Here is a 22,146-nt window from a genome sequence, read left to right on the forward strand (position 1 = left end):
TGAGTACTTGTTTGATCATCACTATTTACAAGAAGCACCTCCATAAACATCCTATGGAAGACATTTTGGGGAACACAGCCTGGGAAGTTTCAGAGAACTTCCAAACCTAGAGAAAACCCTGCATTCACAGAAGGAATCTCTTCAGAATTGGAGCAGCATTGTCCACTTCCAGCCCCTGCCCAGAGAGAAGACATGTGGCTGAAACAAGTCAGTCATCTACTGGATAGGTCAACAGCAGGTGGAGCTGGGAAAGAGGAGGACCCCAGTCTCAGGACCTGCAGTCTGGATCCTGGAAACAGACTTGGAGATGAAGATATGTGTGCAAGAGGTTTGTTAGGATGTGTACTAGGTAACAGAGAGGCCTCAGATGATCCTGCGGTGGGGGGGTCGGGACCTGCAGGCTCCTTCAGAGTTGTCCTCCATATTGAGGCAAGGAGGCTAGGCCTTTCATACTTTCTGTATCAACTGGTCGTGGAAGAAGAGAAAATAAGTGTGAGGGGGCAGCTCTCTCCAGCCGAAGCCAATTCCCAGAGAGGGATGTAGCTGTGAGCCGTCAGCAGCCCACACTCCTGCGAGGCAGTTATGAAAGGGGGATCTGACTGGAACTCATAGACCCTCCGCACCTACCTTTCTCTTGAGGGTTAAATAGCACCACCTTCTTCCCCACCAGTGGTAGCAGTGACTACCACATGAAAACCAGAGGGTAGGACTTGGCGGCACGAACTTTTACCTCTTGCTTCCAACTTTTAGTACTGGTAAACGGGGTGATCTTTCTGAAGCACAGTTCTGTTTACATTTACTACAGTACTCAAAAGTCCTCAGTGGCTCCCCATTTCCTTTTGATTGAAGTTCAGAATCTTTAGCCTAGAATTCCAGGCCCTCCACCAACTGTCCTGGGCTTCCTTTCCAGTTTGTCTCCCATTATTCTCCTGCAAAGTCCCGTGCAGTCTCCACAGTTCACTTCCTTCATGTCTTTCCTCTTAGTGATCCCCTTTGCCTGGAAAAACCTTATCTCCTATGTCCGTATATCTAAATCTTATCTAACTTTTTTGGTTCAGTTCAAATGCTTCCCCAGTTCCTTCTAACTGGAAGCAATCTCTGTCTGATCTTGTAATAACATTTTTATCATAAATTATATACAATTTACCTTGCATACTAAACCATAAACTCCTTGAGGGCAAGATTTTGATCCCAGTCAGTGCCTTGTGCATAGTAAATACTTACTGAGTGTTGGATAGATGGATGGGTGGATGGATGGACGGACGGATGGATGGACACACAGATGCATGGGTGAACAGGAGTGTAGATGGGAGAATGACAGGCACTGGACAGATGTCTTGCTGTTGAGGTAATGCTGAGTCTTGTCTTTACTTTCTTCCTGGGCTCTGTGCATCCAACAAGAGGAAGACTAGTCCACAAAGAATTGAAGATGTATTTTCTGTATCAAAATATGAACATTACCTACTGAGTACTGAAGGCATTGAGGAATCACTGATTCCTCCTTTTAAACTTATTACCACATCTGGCCATAAGAAGGGAATACAGGTTTCCCATGCTATCCTAAAGTAGAGCATAGAGCATTCCTATGAAACCTTTTATAAGTCAAAATGGTGTACATACAGTGAAGAAGTAATTACCACTAATTCATATAAAAAAAATTGTTGAGCTTTTCCAGACCAAAAAATAACCTCTCTTAGGTTTTTCTGATAGTTTAGGACACATCCTGCTAACGGATGCACAAAATAAATCCAAATACAGCACAGACGCTCACAAACACAATTCAAAGCCACGGCAGCTTGATGCCGAGATGCTGAGTGTAGTTCCCCAGGAAAGAGATTGGCGGGGCCGCTCTCACCGCTGGGGTGCATGCTGCCTCTATAATGGCTGGCTGCAAAACAAATGTCGAAGGCTATTTTCACCTCTCGCCTTTTTTCATAAAAGTGAAAATCTTCCTCAGATTTCTTTCAGTTAGTGAAAACAGGTGCTTACGTACTTTTGTAAAAGTGAAACGGCATATCTCGGACATTTGTAAAATGACGGATACCTGTAGCAGATAAATCCCACGTGAGTGTACCACAAAACAGCCCCCTGGCCAGCTGTTACACTTAAGGTAGTACCACTCACAATATTTCTTGAACCTCGGATAGTTGTTAACGAAACAATATGCCGATCAGTTCCAAAAAGAATAAATCAGAGGCAATCAGTTTTGGCAGCTGCTCAGCTTATGAAAGGTGACACCCAATTAGAGAATATGATCCACCCCAAACAGTGTGTGCTTCCAACATCCCACAGGATTTACAGCCGCAGAATTGGGTCTGACGGCCGTGGATCCTGCTTAGAGACACAAACGCCTCCAGAAGCCATAATAATAACCTCTTACTCTTGTGCGATGCCGCCTTTCATCTGGGTGCTGACAATGACTCAGTCAGATAGAGATGGAAAGCATTCCCATCCCCCTTTGAAGCCTGGACAAGAGAGCCTCAGAGAGGAAGGACTATCCTGGCGTAACATGGTAATAAAGCTAGTGTGTAGCAACAGGGCCACAAGGAAGACCTAGCCTTTGACTCTTTCACAGCAGCAACCCCCTTGCTAGTGTGTGACCTCCTCACCCATACCTTTGCTTCTGGGTCTGTGAAGGGAAATTATCAAATACATAGCCAATTTAACAACAACTTACGCATGCATGTCACATCATAGCCATTGTTTAGAATTTTAGCACAGTGTCAGCCAGGGAATTATTCTTTTTATTTAATGGTTATTTATTTATTTTGAAAGAGAGAGAGAGGCAGAGAGACAATCTCAAGCAGGCTCTGCACTGTCAGCACAAAGCCCAACGCAGGGCTCAATCTCTTGAACTGTGCGATCATGACCTGAGGCGAAATCAAGAGTGATGCTTAACCGACAGAGCCACCCAGGTGCCCTGGCCAGGGAATTATTCTTAATGCCTAATTGAAATTATTTCTGTGAAGTTTCACCTTAGTCTCCTTTGTTGCATTTTCATCTCTTTAATATCCTTCGAAAGGAGGGCAAGTCCCGATTTTCAGAGGAGTAAGACTGTCCCTATCAAGCCCTTGGGCACATTGTGTAATAGCAGGAATGTGAACTCCTAGATGGGGAACCTGTTCACCCCTGGGACAGCTTAGACTCCCAAGGAACAAGGCACAAGATACAGGCTTGTCGGTGGGACGACCACAAGAAAGCTCAAAGGGATGCAGTAGATACAGTGCCTATCGATTTTAACAATGTCTTTGATGGAGTTTCCTATAATATCGTCATGAACAAATTACAGAGATATGGACCTCATGATAATACCATTCAGTGGATTTATAACTGGTTGAATAAATTCAGAGATGATGATTAATGTGTGATGTGATCCTACAGTACACCCTGAATGATAAAATGAAGAATTTTGACCTCTGTCTTATCCAGTCCAAAACTTTTATCAACTATTATTAAATGTTTGTCCCCTAGAGCCTGTCTGTCCCACCTACCCGGGTTAAGGCTTAGAGGAGAAGCTGAGGAGGGGAGCCGCAGTCAAAAGCTGTCTGCATAGATGGATATATCAGTTCAAACCTGAAGAGATAATATTTCAGTGGATACTTTTAAAACCTTGGGGTTTTATTCAAAGACCCAAGTGCACAAGTAGAGGATGAGGAGGCATACCTTGGAACAACTCATAAGAACAAGGCCTCGGGACTGGGTTTCCGTGAAGGTTCAGGTTCATGCAGTGGTATGAGGGCTCTTGCCAAGGAAGCTGCTGGGAACGTAGAGTGCAGTGTTTCAGTGGGAGCCGGCTTCCATGTGCTTCTCCCAGTGGTCCTGAGATCTGTGCTTACGAGGGTCACTGAAAAGGGCCACACTCGGATGAACAGGGGAAAGATGCTAGACAAGATGTTAATTAAATCCCAAATGAAAGGGGTTGGACCTGTTTAGCCTGATGATCTTTGTCTTTAAATATCTGAAAGACTCTCACTTGGAAGAATATTCTTATTGTGCGTACTCTGGAGGCAGCACTGGGGCTGGTGGATAAAAACTAAAAGGACGCAGATTTTTGTTCAATTTTAGGAGGAGGACCCTAAGAATTGCAATTTTCCAGATAAGGCTACATACATGTCAGGAAGCAGCACAGAACCAAGTATGAGGCAGGCTCACAATCAAGAGAGGCTGTGATGTGGGTGGGCTTGCAGGACATGAGTGCCCTGGGCTGACCCAACAGAACACAGGCAGTGACCCTGGGGGTGGGCCATCAGCATGGGCACAGTAGTGCTGGCCAGCTTTCTCTGGCACCAAAGGCTCTTTACGGTTGGTGCACCCTTCCTTGCACCTTCCACCCCTGACTGGAGCCCTAGCACTGTTAATAAATCCTTCAAGCCAGGCGTGAAGGTTCAGGATGAGTGGTTTCAGTATCTCCAGTTTTTCTCAGGGGTTTTCTTCATCCTCCTGTTCCTCTTCCCCTCGCCCCCTCCTTTTTCTCCTTTTTCTTCTTGTGTCCCTATTGGGTTTTTTTTTTTACCATTTTTTTTTCTTAACCAAACTTTGCGGCATCTCTCTGGGCCTCACCAGTCCCTAGCCAGCCCTGCAGTTTCCATTCAGCTGTGAGGCTCCCCACTGAGCACAGTACTCTACAGGTGGCTAGAAAATTAGGGATGCTAATGACAGTGGGACCGGTGACCAAGAATGCTCATCCAATCTCCTCCCTGAGATATCTCTGAACAAGAGTCTCCTTTGTAAGGATTTATCAGAGAGGAGCCACTAAGGGAACCAGATGGCATCTGAGAGGGGAGGGGATAGGCTGAATATCCACTCTGTGAATGTCATTGTCTTGGGGTTTTTGAAACACATTTTCACATGGGATCCTCACACAATACTCCCTGGGGTAGGTCAATTCACCCCTTGCAAATGGAAGGAAACTGAGGCTCCCAGGGTTAAGTAACCGGCTCAACGTGTCATGACTGGCAAGTTGCAGAATCAGGATTTAAATTCAGGTCTGCACAACTACAGCCTGTTCTGTCCTGGCTACAGTTTTCTGATTTGAGAAGTTGGAATCCAGCAGGCTTCATCCTACACCCATTTTCAAATCAGTTGTAGAATTTCATTCTTCCAAGAAGTTCACTCTGCAGCAATACTCAAGGGAAAAAAATGTCACTCCACAGGGCATCAATTAGCAGTATTAAAATGCCTTTAGAAGAGACAGAATGGAGCAATGCAGGGTGCAGGCCCTGAAATTAAATTCAGGGTGCTAAGGCTATAATTCCAGACCCAGGGCTGGAAGAGGATGGCTGGTACAGGTTCCTACAAAACCATCCCACTTCCCCGAGTTCCAGTGCATCTGAGCAGCTCCCTCCTGACTAAGGCACTTCTCTGCAGTGATACACCCACGAGTCATTTTCTTCACTTTTGCCCCAGATCTGACATTTATAAAAGAGTCCTACTACAATACAGGCTTCCATTTGGTATTATCGATTTTCCCTAAAGAAATGCTACATTAAATTATAATAGCAAGCACACCAGCATAATGTCGACTGAAAGTATGGGCTCTGGAGGCGTGGCTACTCTACCACCCACTGACCCAGGCTCCATCCCTAATCGTGAATCTCCCTGGGCCTCAGCTTCCTTCTTTGGATTGTCTTGAGAATGTGATTAGTTAATTACATGTAATACAGAGTAAGTGAAATATTGTGGTTTTGTTTTTTTTAACGTTTATTTTATTTTATTTTATTTTATTTTATTTTATTTTATTTTATTTTTAATGTTTACTTACTATTTTGAGAGAGAGATAGAGCATGAGCAGGGGAGGGGCAGAGAGAGAGGGAGACACAGAATCCAAAGCAGGCTCCGGGCTCTGAGCTGTCAGCACAGAGCCTGACACAGGGCTCAAACCCACATCATGACCTGAGCCCAAATCAAGAGTCGGCTGGTTAACCAACTGAGCCACCCAGGGACCCCAAAATGTTTATTTTATTTTTGAGAAAGAGAGACTGCAAGCAGGGAAGGGGCAGACAGAGAGGGGGAAAGAGGATTCAAAGTGGGCTTAGCAATGACAGCACTCCCAATGCAGGGCTTGAACTGGAAAACCATGACATCATGACCTGAGCCAAAGTCAGATGCTTAACAGACTGAGACACCCAGGCACCCCTGGTTTGGTCTTTCAAAAAGAAGGGAAATCATGGTCATTGTGCCTCATGCTCCCAACCCAAATGTTGGGAAAGACAGCCAACACTGGCAAAGAATGGCTCTGAGCTTAGACTCTACGTCCCCTCCATTATTCAGAATAGCTCCACAACCTGCCACACTCGACTCACCCACAACTATTGAAATTTTCAACCAATGAGAGCTGAGTGCTGGTGATAAAGTGTGAGAATAAGAACCCAACAATTCATTTTCTGCACATTCTGTCATTTCTTAATTTGACAAAGTCACTATCAACACTAGCTGGCTGTGTTCACTTCTATTTAGCAATTCCATTTAGGGGCACCCCTGGATCAGGGTAGCCTGAGAAAGCAACAGAGAACTTTTCCAACAAACTAGAAGTATCCTATATGCATTCATGCACTGATTGACTCATTTCATTTGATGAATAATTTCCTGAGAAATGCTTTATGCCCAGTGCTCAACTGGGTTGTACAGATTCAGTGGCAAAACAAGAAGACATGCTCCCTGCCCTTATGGTACCTCTAACGAGATACATGACAAACAAGTAAACAAAGAATTAAACGATTACATCATTAAAGAGTGTCATGAGGGAAACAGGGAGGGCTTATGACTGAGAATAATGGGGGAAGTGGTGATACTTAGACAAGGTGTTCTGAGTAGAAGATGAGTAAGGTTAAGACCTAAAAAATCAGAAGCCAGATGTGACAGGCACCACTAGTTCCCTACTTAATATTTTCCCTCTTTTTCTTTATTCTGTTTAGGGCCATGATGTACCCAGATGAAAATACCCAACCATGATTTTGTCTGGGTTCGCAGCACAGTGTACCTAGCTAAAACACATTATGCCAGGCTTCTTTGTAGCAAGATGTAGCTAATGTAACAGTGCTCTGGCCAATGAGCTATAAGCTGAGGTTTTTCTCCTAATGGTGCTACCTTTTCTTGCTTCCCTTCAACTCCTTTTTCTTGCCTGAAATATGGATAGGATGCCTGGTGCTGTGGCAGCCATCTTGCAACCATGAGGAAAAAGCCATGACAAAATCTCAGAGACCTTGCCTGTGAGGTTTTGAGCAAATGACCAATGCGACCTTTTCCAGACTTCTAACTGAATGACCAAACAAACAAAAACCCCTGTATGTAGTGAAGTCCTATTGTCAGAATTTCAGAGTCAAATGAAATCTCTCACTGATATACCAGCCAAGCAAAGCACAGAAGGAAGGGAACTTTAGGCAGAAGAAATGACATGTCTGAAGACCTTAAGGCAGGAATGAGCTTGGCAGGTTTAGGAAGAGAGAAGACTGGTGTGGCTGGACTATAGCAGACCTGGAGGGAAATGAGGGCAGCTAAGGTTGGAGACATAAGCAAGGGAAAGGCCAACTGAAGCCTTATAGGCCCAGGTAAGGAATTTGAATTTTATTTTAGGGTGAATGGAAACCATTTGATAGCTAATGTATATTCTGTAGATCGTCTGCCTGCCGTGTGAGGAAGGGCTAGAACAGGGCAGGAGTAGAAGAGTCAGGGAGACCAGTCAGGGCCATTGCAGTTGTCTTGGGAGTCAAGATGGTGGCTCAGACTAGGGCAAGGGCACTGGTGTGGAGGAAATTACATTGAAACAGCAACGTAGCAGTCAGTGTGAGAATAATTGGGGGAATAAAAGTCAATACAATATGTGAAGAATTTAACATTTCTTTTGTTCATCAAGACAATTAAACTGTTTATTGCCACAGACCAGGTCAGTAAAATAATATTGACTATACCAGCTAACATCTGTGTGTTACATGCTTTACAGATATTGTCTCATTAATCCTTATAATGGCCCTATAAGGTAGACATTATTATTATCCTCATATTATAAATGAGCAAAATGAGTCATAATCAGATTAAGCAACTTGCTCAAGGATAATATTGTTAGTAAGTTAGTGGAGCTGGATTTCAAACCCAAATCTGTCTATTCTGTGACTCAAGCCATAAGGCACTGATAGACTATTCTGGGGTGATTTTCTATGCTGTATGTTTGGCACCCCACATAAAATGTCTCCACACTCCCCATGCATGGTCTAGCTCCTTATCCTCTGGGTAGTAACACCTGGACACATTTATTGAGCCTTAATTATATGCCAAACTTTTACATTTATTGTGCCCACTTTGCAGATTGGGAAACTAAAGCTCAAGGAGGTTATGTGATTTACCCAAAGTCACAAACCTAGTGAGCTTTAAACCCAGGCTGCCTGACACATTTGACCACTGCCTCCTCCACATGAGTTTGTTCCTGGAGAAAAGATCTGAACCCACACAGAGGGTCACCTGAACGTTGTGAGGGTCCCAGGGCTGCTGCTTCACCGAGCCAGAACAGTGCACACCATGATGCCAGTCTGTATATGGCCTCCTAAGCCAGTCCCCACTTTGGGATCAAGTGATAGCAAACACATTGAGAATGAGAATGGCAGTTATTTCAGCCATGGGTAACATCCTTAGGCCACAAGCCCATCTAGGACCAAGCCAAGCACAGAGATGGCCCTAAGACCTTGCATATATCCTGCCTCCCTCCGGTTCTCCGTTGCCACCCCTTTGGAGTGGTTGTCTCTGATGACCCTGGCTAAAGCAGGACCCCCTCCCTCATGCCACTTGCTACCCCATCATCCTTGGCATTTACAACTCTTAGTATCATTTATCGTTTATATGTTTGCCTGACTGCCCACTAGAATGTAGTAAATGTTATATCCCCCTTGCTTAGAATATCTGGCACATAGTAGGCATTCAATAAATATTTGATGAATGAATGATTAAATAAATTAGTTAATCAATTTTTAATTTGCATTTGCACCTGGAGAAAAGGATAAGCTTTCAGCAAATACACAGGTTTCTCTTGAGCTTAAGCCCCTGGAACAACAGAAAGACAGGCTAAGAGACAAACTGATAAGATGGCATGGGAAAACAACAATAGGATTAATGCAAGGGGGCCAGACCCTGCCACCTTTTCAAAGCCCCCGTGTAGGCATTCTAGTCCCACGGGAGGTGCCATGACCCACTACAGAGCAATTAACTAAGCAACCAGAGGCTTGAGCTAGAGGTTCCCACTTAGGCAGAAGCCACAAGGGAAAGGGGCAGTGGTGGGGGGACTCCCTGAGAGAGGGTGGTAGGGAGGAGGTGCAGTCCAGGAGGCACCGAGGAGGGGGGCCTATGGCCCTCACCTCCTGAGTTGTTATTCCCATCAGCAGTAATGGAGGCTCCCAAAGAGCCATGCCCTCCTCCGCTTTCCACTGTGGGCAGCAGTAGGAGGAATATCACGTGAGCCTAGTTCCTTTTGGAAATCTGTGCCCCATTGGGAATCAGCTCCATTTCGATTTGAAATTCAAAAAAATAATAATAAAAGTTAAACAAAACAGAGGTTCTCTGATGCAGATGAGAGTCATCCATTGCTCATTTTTGTCTTCCTAAAAAGAATAGAAACCAAACATGCTCCTTCCCTGTTTTGGGGAACATTTTTGCAGACTGGCTTTTCATGCTCTCTTTTGAATACCTCGAGCAGAACACCCCTCGTGTTGTTAATGACTTCAAAGATACCGGGTCCACTGTGCGGCAAGTGATAAAAATGTACACAGCATGTGTTGGATAAATTAATAAACTCTCCAGAGCCTCCGAGTCCTCGGGCCCAGCAGCACCGTAATGAAATGTTATTCTGAAGTGGAGGAGGTGGGAAGGAGAAAAAGGGGAGCAGTATTTAATATATGCAAATTAACTAGTATGCAAATTGCCACTAAGTTAAAAATAACGGACTGCAAAAGGAGCCCATTTTTTAAGCAGCTTGTTTATTCATTAGCCTAATTCCCATTATCAATCCTTCTGTTTTCTTCTTTATTAAGTACTCACATTTGGGGAAGTTTGCTTCCTACAAATTGTTTTGCTCCAAAACCTGTAACACTGGTTAGAACAATCACCATACATTAGCTTTTCTCCCTCTTGTTCTTGATTTTGCCCCTAGCCTGCATTCTCTTTCTTTCTTCCTGTCGCTTTCCTTTTGCCTTTAGTCCCTTTCCTCCTGTCATCCTCACTTGTTTCTCTGACACCTTTTGTTTCTCCGATGCATATGGCTCCCTGGGAGGTATGTGGGGCCAGGGCAAAGGAAGCCTCCTGTCTCTGAAAGGTCTTACTCCAGGGACCTCTTCTCCCAACCACTGGCCCCATGGGCTGGACTCAGATACAAAAGGCACCAGAAGCTGGCTCCCCATTACCTTGGGGCGTGGACAACCATCAGCCCCCAGTCAGTAACATCAGAACAGCCACAACAATGCACACCCCGATTCCGGTCTGTATATGGCCTCCTCTGCCTCAAGACAGATCTCACACAATGTTAAGACAAATTGGCAGCCAAAATCCTCCTCTTTTGTCTCAAGAAACAGCCACCTGGCTATGCGCAAGCTCTGGTGCCCCCTAGAGGTTGAGAATGGTATAGAGCGCTGGGATGGTCTCGAGGAAGGCAGGGCTGGAGGAAGGAGCAGGGACGGTTCTCCCACACAAAGCCCCTGGCTGCAGTGTGCCTAGAGGGCATACCCAGAAAGTGTGGGCACCCGTGAGAAGTTGGGGAAGGGCCTGGAGGTAAAGGCGTTGCTGATGCTGCACATGAGCTTGCAAAGCTGTGTTTTGTGTTAACTGTTGTCATTTTTCATGGGATTTTTAATCACATAGTTATTACAAAACGTCACGATCATTTTTTTTTACCAAGGCTTCTCTGTACAGGGTGCTTGGCTGTGGCTGTGCAGAGCTGTTTGTGCCAACCTGCCCTGTGGAATGTGCAGCCTTAGACACACAAGTGCATACCCCCTGAGGTTCAGAGCCTCTCCGAGGGAAGCTGTGGTTGAGGCCCACGGTGCAGAATCTCAAGGCTGGCCCTGCCAGGAGCCCTTACTCCACAGCAGGCTGTGCTGCAAATCAGATGCAAGTGATTCAAAGTGAACACATATTCCCAGAGCAAATAACTCTAATTCCCACTCCTTCCTGAGCTCCCAGTTGCTACTGCTTATAATTCTCCTGGGAAACATGCTATGTCAAAGTAGGAACCACATTTTTCAGGTCTCAGCTCAGGGCCAGAGCTTTGTCATCCCCCTGCTGAAGCACCTATTACTCTATGGCAATGATGTCAAAGGTCACACTCAGGTGGCTGCTTGGCATTTTCCGTAAACAGCAGACAGCTGGGGAATGAATTTGCATCAGCTCCTAAACCTCCAGCCTGCACTGCAATCTTCCATTGCTCTTAAGGGCCAAAAATGGTGTCAAAAGGCTAAAGACCTCAAAGAGGCAGGCAACATCAGTCTAAGCTTGAGATGGAGCCAGAAAAATAAATCATTATCATTTAAGCCCTGCACGTTTTTATACATACTGTCTTTGCAATATTTCCATAGAATGAGCAAATAAATCACCCTGCTCTTGACATTTTTAATAACTTTAAGAATGTGGTTAGGGTAATACTTAACTTTATTGACATATTGTATGGTTCATCCATCTCATCAAACCTCAATGAAACTTCAATGAATATTAACCGAGGACCCATAATGTACTAGGCACTGCCTGGAGAATCCCCTGAGAAGTCCCTGTCACCCTCCAGGAGCTCAAACTCATCGGCTTGACTCCTGTCTGTGGGAATCAATAGCCCACAGGGCAAGACTAGATGGAGTTGGGTACAGAGACTGTTCAGATTCTAGCTGGATGATCTGGCTCCCTGGGTTTGGGAAAAACCTCTTCTTGGACTCTGGCTGCTTGAGAGTATTCTCAGGGTCAGAATAAGACCCTTGCACGTTAGACACAGACCTGATGCATGGAAAGAAGAGGACAGAAATGCCACTTGGTAGCCAAACCTCAAAGACAGTGGATGCAGCTGCAGTGTATCATTCTGGGACATGATCCTGCCTGAGCCCTGATTTCATGGAACAGGAGACAGAGGTGCAGGGTAGGACCTTATACTTTCCAAAGTCACATAGCTCTTCCATAGTAGAGCTAGAAGTAAAAACCAAGTGTCTTGATTTTTTTTTTATTTTTTTTTCAACGTTTATTTATTTTTGGGACAGAGAGAGACAGAGCATGAACGGGAGAGGGGCAGAGAGAGGGAGACACAGAATCGGAAAAAGGCTCCAGGCTCGGGCCATCAGCCCAGAGCCCGACGTGGGGCTCGAACTCACAGACCGCGAGATCGTGACCTGGCTGAAGTCGGATGCTTAACCGACTGCGCCACCCAGGCACCCCACCAAGTGTCTTGATTTTTAAGCCAACCCCCTTTAAATGGTAATGGTGACATATCTTACAAAGGGGTAGGGGAGTTTAAAAAAGGAGGTCAAATAATTCGAGGAATAATGATGACAATATTGACTCGTTTCTTAATTACTACTTCTAGGAGACACTCTTCAGCACCTTGGATTCTTAGAGGCATGGGTTTTCTCTCTCACCTCAGGATTTTTTGAGCTGTTGCCTTCACAAAAATGCTGTCACTTCCAACTCACTTCTCTTAGCCATTCTTACTCATTCCCCAGATCTCAGTTTGGAGATCACTGCCTCCAAGAAGCCTTTTCTGATCCTTAAAATCTGGCCCAGATGCCCAGATGTTTGCAAGGCCCCCAACCCCCATCCCGTATTCTCCATCATAGCCCCTGCCCCAGCTCATTGTAACTGTCTTTTACTTGAATGCTTTCTCCAATCTTCTATGAACCTCTGGAGGGCAGGGACTATATCTGTCTTGCTCCCTCAAAGTTGTCTCCATAGACCCTAAAGTTAATAACTCTATGAATGTGATTAAGGTATTACTCAACTTTATTGATATAGTGTATGGCTCATACATCTTATCAAAACTCAATTAAATCTCAGTGACCGTTAAACCAAGACCCAGAATGTCTCAGGCAGTGTGCCTGGCATAGAGTAGATGCTCAATAAATATTTTAGAATGCATAAATGAGGAGTGGACCACAGAGCCTCATCAGGGAAAAAATGTCATTAGCCATTCCTGTCACAGAGGGATCCAAGTTCTCCCTCCTCCTGAATGCATCCTTGGCTGCTAATCTGAGCATTCCAGAGTGAGACTTAAACTGCCTGAGAAAACATATTATAGGCTATGTAAAGATAAGAGAAAGGTACACACATTTAAATATGGCCCTTCTTATTTATGGGTGCAAACTTTACACTCGGAAGACATATCTTCTTTATAGCAAAAGCCAAGGAAACAAATATTGGACAGAGAAAGAATTTTGCAGCAAACATTGCAGAAATGCTTTAATATCTCTGCTACATACAGAATTCATATAAATTGATTTTTTAAAATTCAAGACCTCAATAGATAAGTAGACAAAGAACATGAACAGAAAATGCATGTAAGGGGAGGCCTAAATAGTAAATAAAAATATAGAAAAATATCCAATCTTGCCAATTAAGACAGTTAGGAGAGATAGGACCCGAGAAAAGGACCAGAGAGGAGAAATGGTCAGTTGCCCCCGTGGCCCAGCCTCCCTCCCCCACAGCAGGACTTACTTGCTGTTGCTGCTGTGTTTCAATGTGCCAGGTGAGGTGAGTTTGAGTAAGAGCCCTCGGGTCTCTACTACACGAGGAGAGATGCAGGGAGCAGCACAGTGACCAAGGCCAGGATGTGAATTCTGAGCTCGCAGCCAATGGAGTGGACAGAGGCTATCCAACAGCAAGAAGAGGGGTAGAAAGGCTTACAGGCAGCTTTGCTTATTATGGGATGCAGTGCCAAAGGTGGCTAGCACAGTGCTTAACACGCGGCAAACACTAGAAAACTGTGAAACTGGAAACACAGGATTGCAAACGGAGGAGAAAGAATCAAAAGGAAAACAAATAAATGTTTGGAAACAATGTGATCTATTTAGATAGGACACAATCCCAGGGGCTTTAGGATTTGCTGTCAGCTTCTGTTTTTGGCTTCTTCTACAACCAGCTGCCATGCAGGGTTCCCTCAGGTGCACCCACCAGAAGGGAAATGAGACCCATTAATGCTTCATGCCAGCATGGCTCACAGGTGCCTGGGAAGTTCAGAAATGTTTCTGAAAAACAAAACAATAACAAAAATATGATTTGGCCTATTAAGCTTTCAGAAACTAAAAATAAAAATACATTATGTGGTACACCTTAAACTTTTACAGTGATGTATGTCAATTATATCGCAATAAAACAGGAAAAAATAAAATAAAAATAATATTCAGTTTGACAAGCTTGGTACAGTATAAATAGAAGTACAACATTTTTGGAAAGCAGTCCAGCAATATTTGTCAAGCACCATGTATCAATTAGTCATTGTAGCAATAACGCTGTGTAACAAATGACCTCAAAAATCTCAGAAATGAAGGTCCCCAGGGGTCCAAGTTGGAAAGTGTATTATAGCCTAAGGCATCCCATGACTGTCAAGGGGGAGCACTGAGACCCCAAAACGATTCCTCATCTTGTTGATTGCTGGCTCTGCCTGCTTATAGAAATCACCCAGGACCCAAGGTCCAATAATTCATTTTGTGGGGACTCACATATGGGTCTGTCTATCTGGGCAAAGGAGATAACACAGTGGGGCGGGATCTAGAGTAAGCAAGAAGGGGAAGCAATCTGGTTGATGGGCTCCTTTCCCTAGCTCAAAAATCAATGCATAGAATTCAACTGACTTCTCATAATTGTACATTAAAACCTTGCTGAAAGGAGCTTTGTGGGGTGATAGAAATATTCTGTATCTTAAAGAGGGTCAAAAAGCTTTGTACAGTTTTCACATCTGTCAAAACTCATTAAAATGATTACTTAAAATGTGTGCATTTTATAGTGTGTGACTTATTCCTTTATAGTATGTGATTTAGAAATAAAACCTGTTGGGGCGCCTGGGTGGCGCAGTCAGTTAAGCGTCCGACTTCAGCCAGGTCACGATCTCGCGGTCCGTGAGTTCGAGCCCCGCGTCGGGCTCTGGGCTGACGGCTCAGAGCCTGGAGCCTGTTTCCGATTCTGTGTCTCCCTCTCTCTCTGCCCCTCGCCCGTTCATGCTCTGTCTCTCTCTGTCTCAAAAATAAATAAACGTTGGAAAAAAAAAATTTAGAAATAAAACCTGTTGAGAGTCATCTTACTATACTATTTACATTTGTATTTTAGAAAACTGATTTTTATCTGGCAACAGAATGGCAAAATTAAGCTGAATAAAAAACTACTTATAGTTCTTTCACTTCTGGACGAGATGGAATAACAAGGGCTAGATTTAACCTCATGTCTGAAATAAACAATTTTTTTAAGACAAAAAAAATGTGAGACATTGGATGTCAGACAGTGATGCCTGAGAAATGGGAAACAAATGAGGTATTACAATTGCCCAGATTATTGCCTCGAGAATGTTTCCAGACCACAGACCAAGAAGGGGGAAACCAGGCAGGGCCCCATGAACTTCCTGAGTTTGGGGAGCAGAGCTGAGAGCCTGGGGACCTCATGGCATCTGTAGAATTCTCTCCATTCAACAGCAACAGAACACACATTCTTTTCAAGTGTACATGAAACATATACATAAAATAAGTCTCAAATTATGTATGGGACATAAAATAAGTCTCAAGTTTAAACTAATTGAATTCACACACTGTATATTTTCTGGCCAAAATGGAATTAAATTATAAATCAATAGCAGAGCTCCAAAAATGTACCAAATATTTGGGAGAAAAAAAAGAAAAAACATGCTTCCAAAGAACCTGTGGGTCAAAGAAGAAATCAAAAGTGTGATTAGAAAGTGTTTGGAACTGGAAGTATGTGAAAACACAACATATCAAAATTTTCAGGATGATGCTAAAGTTGTAGTTAGGGGGAAATGTATAGTACCAAATGCCCATATTAGAAAAAAAGAAATACCTCAACTCAGTAACCTCAGCCTCCACCCTAAGAAGCTACCAAAATATAAATACATAAAACTCAGTGTAAGTAGAAGAATGGAAATAATAACGATCAGAGTAAATATCAATGGAAAAAGAAGCAGAACATAACACAGAAAAAACATCAGTGAAACTGAAAGCTGGTTTTTTGAGAAGACCTATAAACCTCTATCCGGACTAACCAATAAAGAGAGAGAGAGGAGATACAAATTAGCAATAACAGGAATAAGAGAGGTAAAGTCATTATATATTCTACAGACATTAAAAATATCATAGTGAATACTATGAACACCTTTATAACAATAAATTTGACAACTTAAACAAAGTGGATAAATTCCTTGCATGACAAAAATTGCCAAAATTTATTCAGGAAGAAATAACCTGAATAGTCCCATATGTTATTAGAGAATTTAATTTGTAGTTAAATCAATTCTACACATAACCTTGAAAAAACTGAAAAGGGACAAAAATTTCCCAACTCATTCCAGGAGGCCAGCACTACCCTGACACCTAAATGCAAACAAATACTTACAAGAAAACTCCAGACTAAAAGACCTCATGAATATAGATGCAAGCAAAATTTTAGCAAATCAAATCCAGTAATACACAAAAGAATAATACGTCATTACTAGGAAGAGTCTATCCCGGGAGGACAAGGCTAGTTTAACCTTAAAAAAAAAAAAAAAAAAAAAAAAAATCAATGTAGTGATGCCTTGGTGGCTCAGTCCATGCTGGGCATGAAGCCTACTTAAAAAACTAAAATAAGTAAAAAATAAATAAATAAATGTAATTCACCATATTAACCAAAAAGAAAAACTGTATGGTCAATTTCAATTGATGCAGAGAAAGCATATGACAAAAATCAACACAACCATTCCTGATAAAACTTTCAGCAAACTGGGAATAGAAAAGAACCTCTTCAATGTGATTAAGGAAAGATCTGGAAAATCTACAGATCTGAGTATTTTTTGCTTAATATTGAGCATAAGACAAAGATATCCAATCTCACCATTTCCATTTAATATTTTGCTATAGGTTCTAGCCAGTTCAATAAGGCAAAAAGAAATAAGTCATGTAGATGGGAAAAGAAAAACTAAGAGTGTATTTATTCATAGATAACATGATCATCTATGTAGAAAACTCAATGAAGTCTACAAAAATGCTATTAGAACTAATGAGTGAGTTTAGAAAGATTTCAGGATATAATATCAATGTCCAAAAATCAATTGTGTTTCTATAAACCAGCAAAAAACAATTGGAAGTTGAAATTAAAAAATCAATGCCATTTAGAATAGCATAAAAAAATTAACTACTTATGGATAAATCTCATGAAAGATGTAAAAGACCTATACAATTAAAGCTAAAAAACATTGCTGATAGAAGTTAAGATGACCTGAAGAGAGTGATTATATGTTCATAAATCATAAGATTAAGATGTTAAATACTGTTAAGATGTTAAACTCCCAAAATAACCCATAGATTCAATGTAATCCCAATCAAATTGCAGCAGGCTCTTTTATAAAAATTGACGAACTGATTATAAAAATTCAAATGGATATTAATCCCTTATCAGATATATGGTTTGAAAATATATTCTCCCATTCCACAGACTGATTTTTCATTTTGTTGATTTTTTCCTTTGATCTATGGAAGCTTTTTAGTTTGATGTAGTCCCACTTGTTTATTTATGCTTTTGTGGCCTGTGCTTTTGGTGTTCTATCCAAAAAATCATTGCTAAGACCAATGCTAAGGAGTTTTTCCCTAAGTTTTTGTCTAGAGGTTTAATTGTTTCAGGTCTTACATTTAAGACTTTAATCCATTTCAAGTCAATTTTTGTGTATGGTGTAAGATCAGGGTTCAATTTTCTTCTTTTGCACATGGATATCCAGTTTTCCCAGCACCAGTTATTGAAGAGATTATTCTTTCCCCTATTGTGTGTTCTTGGTGTTCTTGTCAAAGGCTAGTTGACTATATATGAATAGATTTATTTCTGAGCTCCTGAATCTGTTCTATTAGTCTGTGTCTGTTTTTATGCCAGGACTATACTGTTTTGATTATGATATCTTTGTAACATAGTTTAACGTCGGAAAGTAGTATAATGTCTCCAGCTTTGTTCTTCTTTCTCAAGATTGCTTTAGTTATTTGGAGTTTTTGTGGTTCCACATGAATTTTAGGACTGTTTTTTTCTATTTCTATGAAAGATAGCAAAAAATAAAAACGATTAAAAAATGGGCAAAGGATCTGAATAGACATTTTTCTAAAGAAGATATACAAATAGCCAACAGGTGTATGAAAAGATGCTCAACATCACCTATCACAGGGAAGTTCAAATCAAAACCACAATGAGGTATCACTTCACACCTGTTAGGATGGCTATCATCAAAAAGACAAGTGATAATAAGTGTTGGTGAGGGTGTGGAGAAAAGGTAGCCCTTGTACATTGTTGGTGGGAGTGTAATTGATATATCCATCACAGAAAACAGTATGGTGGTTCCTCAAAAAACTAAAAATAGAACTACTATATGATACAGCAATTCCACTTCTGGATATATATATCCAAAGGAAATTAAATCAATATTTAAAAGACATATCTGCACACCTATGTTCCTTGCAGCATTATTCACTATAGCCAAGATATGGAAACAACCTAGGTATCTGTCAAAAAATGAATGAATAGGGAAAATTTAAAAATAAAATATATTGTTATATATATGGAATATCATTCAGCTATTAAAAAGAAGGAAATCCTGCCATTTGCAACGATATGGATGAGCCTGGTGGACATTAGACTATGTGAAATAAGCCTGACACAGAGAGACAAATACTATGTGATTTCACATATATGAGACCTTAGTTTCCACTAAAAGTCAAGAGGGGAAAGTGGGTGATGGGCACTGAGGAGGGCACTTGTTGGGATGAGCACTAGGTGTTGTATGTAAGCCAATTTGACAATAAATTATATCATAAAAATAAATAAATAAACATTAAAAATTAAAATAAATAAAAAAATAAAAGTCAAATTCCTAGAACCAGAGAGTAGAACTGTGGTTGTCAGGGAAGAGAGGGTTGAGGGGGCTGCAGGTAAAGGAGGCATGGAGAGATGTCGAAGGATACAAACTCTCACTTATAATATTCATAAGTTCTGGGGATCTGATGTAAAGCATGGTAACTATAGTTAACAATACTGTATTGTATACTTGGATTTTGTTAACAGAAAAGATCTTTTTTTTTTTTTTTTTTTTTTTTATTTATTTATTTATTTTTTTATTTATATATGAAATTTATTGTCAAATTGGTTTCCATACAACACCCAGTGCTCATCCCAAAAGGTGCCCTCCTCAGTACCCATCACCCACCCTCTCCTCCCTCCCACCCCCCATCGACCCTTAGTTTGTTCTCAGTTCTCAACAGTCTCTTATGCTTTGGCTCTCTCCCACTCTAACCTCTTTTTTTTTTTTTTTTTGTTCCCCTCCCCCATGGGTTTTTCTTAAGTTTCTCAGGATCCACATAAGAGTGAAACCATATGGTATCTGTCTTTCTCTGTATGGCTTATTTCACTTAGCATCACACTCTCCAGTTCCATCCACGTTGCTACAAAAGGCCATATTTCATTTTTTCTCATTGCCACGTAGTACTCCATTGTGTATATAAACCACAATTTCTTTATCCATTCATCAGTTGATGGACATTTAGGCTCTTTCCATAATTTGGCTATTGTTGAGAGTGCTGCTATGAACATTGGGGTACAAGTGCCCCTATGCATCAGTACTCCTGTGTCCCTTGGATAAATTCCTAGCAGTGCTATTGCTGGGTCATAGGGTAGGTCTATTTTTAATTTTCTGAGGAACCTCCACACTGCTTTCCAGAGCGGCTGCACCAATTTGCATTCCCACCAACAGTGCAAGAGGGTTCCCGTTTCTCCACATCCTCTCCAGCATCTATAGTCTCCTGATTTGTTCATTTTGGCCACTCTGACTGGCGTGAGGTGATATCTGAGTGTGGTTTTGATTTGTATTTCCCTGATAAGGAGCGACGCTGAACATCTTTTCATGTGCCTGTTGGCCATCCGGATGTCTTCTTTAGAGAAGTGTCTATTCATGTTTTCTGCCCATTTCTTCACTGGGTTATTTGCTTTTCGGGTGTGGAGTTTGGTGAGCTCTTTATAGATTTTGGATACTAGCCCTTTGTCCGATATGTCATTTGCAAATATCTTTTCCCATTCCGTTGGTTGCCTTTTAGTTTTGTTGGTTGTTTCCTTTGCTGTGCAGAAGCTTTTTATCTTCATAAGGTCCCAGGAATTCACTTTTGCTTTTAATTCCCTTGCCTTTGGGGATGTGTCGAGTAAGAGATTGCTACGGCTGAGGTCACAGAGGTCTTTTCCTGCTTTCTCCTCTAAGGTTTTGATGGTTTCCTGTCTCACATTCAGGTCCTTTATCCATTTTGAGTTTATTTTTGTGAATGGTGTGAGAAAGTGGTCTAGTTTCAACCTTCTGCATGTTGCTGTCCAGTTCTCCCAGCACCATTTGTTAAAGAGACTGTCTTTTTTCCATTGGATGTTCTTTCCTGCTTTGTCAAAGATGAGTTGGCCGTACGTTTGTGGGTCTAGTTCCGGGGTTTCTATTCTATTCCATTGGTCTATGTGTCTGTTTTGGTGCCAATACCATGCTGTCTTGATGATGACAGCTTTGTAGTAGAGGCTAAAGTCTGGGATTGTGATGCCTCCTGCTTTGGTCTTCTTCTTCAAAATTACTTTGGCTATTCGGGGCCTTTTGTGGTTCCATATGAATTTTAGGATTGCTTGTTCTAGTTTCGAGAAGAATGCTGGTGCAATTTTGATTGGGATTGCATTGAATGTGTAGATAGCTTTGGGTAGTATTGACATTTTGACAATATTTATTCTTCCAATCCATGAGCAGGGAATGTCTTTCCATTTCTTTAAATCTTCTTCAATTACCTTCGTAAGCTTTCTATAGTTTTCAGCATACAGATCCTTTACATCTTTGGTTAGATTTATTCCTAGGTATTTTATGCTTCTTGGTGCAATTGTGAATGGGATCAGTTTCTTTATTTGTCTTTCTGTTGCTTCATTGTTAGTGTATAAGAATGCAACTGATTTCTGTACATTGATTTTGTATCCTGCAACTTTGCTGAATTCATGGATCAGTTCTAGCAGACTTTTGGTGGAGTCTATCGGATTTTCCATGTATAATATCATGTCATCTGCAAAGAGCAAAAGCTTGACTTCATCTTTGCCAATTTTGACGCCTTTGATTTCCTTTTGTTGTCTGATTGCTGATGCTAGAACTTCCAGCACTATGTTAAACAACAGCGGTGAGAGTGGGCATCCCTGTCGTGTTCCTGATCTCAGGGAAAAAGCTCTCAGTTTTTCCCCGTTGAGGATGATGTTAGCTGTGGGCTTTTCATAAATGGCTTTTATGATCTTTAAGTATGTTCCTTCTATCCCGACTTTCTCAAGAGTTTTTATTAAGAAAGGTGCTGGATTTTGTCAAAGGCCTTTTCTGCATCGATTGACAGGATCATATGGTTCTTCTCTTTTTTTTTGTTAATGTGATGTATCACGTTGATTGATTTGCGAATGTTGAACCAGCCCTGCATCCCAGGAATGAATCCCACTTGATCATGGTGAATAATTCTTTTTATATGCCGTTGAATTCGATTTGCTAGTATCTTATTGAGAATTTTTGCATCCCTATTCATCAGGGATATTGGCCGGTAGTTCTCTTTTTTTACTGGGTCTCTGTCTGGTTTAGGAATCAAAGTAATACTGGCTTCATAGAATGAGTCTGGAAGTTTTCCTTCCCTTTCTATTTCTTGGAATAGCTTGAGAAGGATAGGTATTATCTCTGCTTTAAACGTCTGGTAGAACTCCCCTGGGAAGCCATCTGGTCCTGGACTCTTATTTGTTGGGAGATTTTTGATAACCGATTCAATTTCTTCGCTGGTGATGGGTCTGTTCAAGCTTTCTATTTCCTCCTGATTGAGTTTTGGAAGAGTGTGGGTGTTCAGGAATTTGTCCATTTCTTCTAGGTTGTCCAATTTGTTGGCATATAATTTTTCATAGTATTCCCTGATAATTGTTTGTATCTCTGAGGGATTGGTT

This window comes from Puma concolor, chromosome C2 (genome assembly GCF_028749965.1).
Source record: "Puma concolor isolate L17-30 chromosome C2, mPumCon1.1.hap2, whole genome shotgun sequence".
NCBI lineage: Eukaryota > Metazoa > Chordata > Mammalia > Carnivora > Felidae > Puma > Puma concolor.